Genomic DNA, 2,500 nt, shown 5'->3' on the forward strand with positions numbered 1-2,500 from the left:
TGGTAGCTTATGTCCCGTTTTACCAAAAGGTTGTGAAGGTCCATCTTCTTTGACTGAGTGCATCCTCAATTGTGAAGCTCGTTCGTTGTAAGATACCATTATTTCCTATCATTCATCTCCATTACTCCTTATTAGGTCTCAAGCCCTTCACGTTTACTATTGTTTCATCTCCTGTTTCGGAGGCGGACTTATAACCGGTCAAGTAACATTTCGGTTGGGGTGAAACACTCCAGAGGTCCACAGCAGTCCTCCTCTATCCTTCAACAAATAATCACACTAAACCAACATCCATATTCTGAAGATGGCTATTTTTCTGTCCGCCCTCAGGTACCAAATTGCAGCCCTCTTGCCTCATTAGTTTTTATTTTTATTTAAGATTAAATTGAGCCATGATCGTGCGTCTGGCAACGCTAAACATAGGCTACCACCAGACCGTGGCTGAACGTTTCACGGGCCGCGGCTGAGATAGTTTCATACAGCATTATACGCTGCACAGAAAACTCGATTATTTTGTATCTGTTTGAATTTCGTTCAGGCTGGACCTTGATTTCTCCTTGAGTTTCCCTCCCTCTACGGACTGCTCTATGAGCAAGAGCCCGTGCTGGCATAAGGCCAGCTTCATCTCCAACAACAACTGTCTCTCCTCAGCCTTCTGTTATGGATCGAGGAGATCAAGTTGATCAGCAGGTAACTGGATTAACTTAGTTTGTAAGACATGGTGTTCTTTTACAGTGTTGTCCTTTTCTAGGGTGTAACGTGACATGATCAACTTTTCGGTGATTGTGTCCAAACGAATCGAAAATGAGCACTTAGATTGACGTTGCGTGAATTATCCACATAGACACGGGCAGAAAGTATATGAAATTTAAGTTTTGTTTGCTTCCATGTAGGTTAGATAGAATGCTAAGTATATGTAATTTAGTGCACAAAATAATTAAATGATGTTTGGATTGACCTTTTGTTTATCACGTTTGAAAATGGAAAGGTGCGGTTAGATTGGCAATGTGTGTAATCAGAGAATAGGTATCTGCAGTGTGTTTGTGTATAAGTGAACTCATATAAGTAAATTTGTACCACGAGTGATTTTGTGTGTAATCGTTCTTACGCGAAGGCAAGTTCCTGGAATGGCTGTAAGTCCTCGAATATTAAGAGCACATACCCTCCTGAGGAAGGTACATAATTGCGCTTTTGAGCAGTTTTCGTAAAAAAAAAATCTTCCATAGGTAGCTGATTAGAGCTAATGTATAAAAGTTGATATTTAAAAGTCATCTTTGTTTTATCAGTTCCTATCGAAAAAAAAGAAAAAAAAAAATCTTCCATAGCTGATTAGAGCTAATGTATAAAAGTTGAGATTTAAAAAAATCATCTTTAATTTATTAGCCCCTATGGAGTCTGACTTTTGTGTTTCTCAGAAGAAAAAAAAAACCTCCGCTCCATAAGTAGGTGCCTTGATTGATTTTATGAACGAAGCTCATTTTCCTTGTAAGAATAACGTTGTGTTTCTGCTGAGAATTTAATGGTCTGGAAGATTTGGTCGAGCTTCTTCTTCTTCCTCTTCTTCTTCTTCTTCTTCTTCTTCTTCCTTTTTTTTAACCTTTCTTCAAGATTGATGGAGTAATTCGTAAAATATGCAGAGTTGCATTCTGCTACTCATTACGTTATTATATTTTTTCCGTGTTTCGTAAATAGTGAAACAGACGTTTTAAATGCTGTGAATTTATGTATTTTTATATATTTATGTATATTTTTCCCTCACGGACTTTTAAATTTTTTCCTTTCGGAGGGGCGTAGGCCGTGATATTTATTGCTTCGTCGTTTCTCAGCAAGTTTATAGGAGTGAGATCGCTAGCCCGACGCCATTTTGCTTGGTTCTAGAGTCTGCTGGTAGCCAGTTAAATCTAGGTGAGCTGGTGGGTGGGAGGCCGGGAACGGCCCGTTGGCCAAGCAAACTGGTGTCATATATATATATATATATATATATATTATATATATTTTATTTTATATAGTAAAATTAAATATATATATGAATTATATATATATATATATATATATCTATATAAGAATTATTATATCTATATATATACTAGTGTCTGTCGAATTCCTTTTCTTCCCTCTGCTCCACTTCTCTTTAACAGGTAACCATTCCAGTCAATGGAAGCTTGTGAGGCAGTTTGGGAGCCTTTGTCTTGTTCCATGCTAATTACGTGCTCGTTAAGAGCGAAAGTAAAAACAACACCGATGATAATGACCACTAGAAAAAACATTATTATTTTTTCATTGTGTGTGTGTTTTATTTTTTTATTTATCTATTTTTTATTTTTACTTTAGTTTTTTTTAGCCCCAATCATGACGTTCATCGCCAAATGCCGCAGAAAGTTACCCGGTAATGAAAAGGGTTATTTTAGTATTGTTTCTTTCACGCAACCGACATCCTTTTCCTTGAAGGCATTTTGGCGATTCTGAGAACCATCTTTTGTATTGAAATTTCGGTGCTTCTTCG

This window comes from Macrobrachium nipponense, chromosome 28 (assembly GCF_015104395.2).
Source record: "Macrobrachium nipponense isolate FS-2020 chromosome 28, ASM1510439v2, whole genome shotgun sequence".
In the NCBI taxonomy this organism is placed as follows: Eukaryota; Metazoa; Arthropoda; class Malacostraca; order Decapoda; family Palaemonidae; genus Macrobrachium; species Macrobrachium nipponense.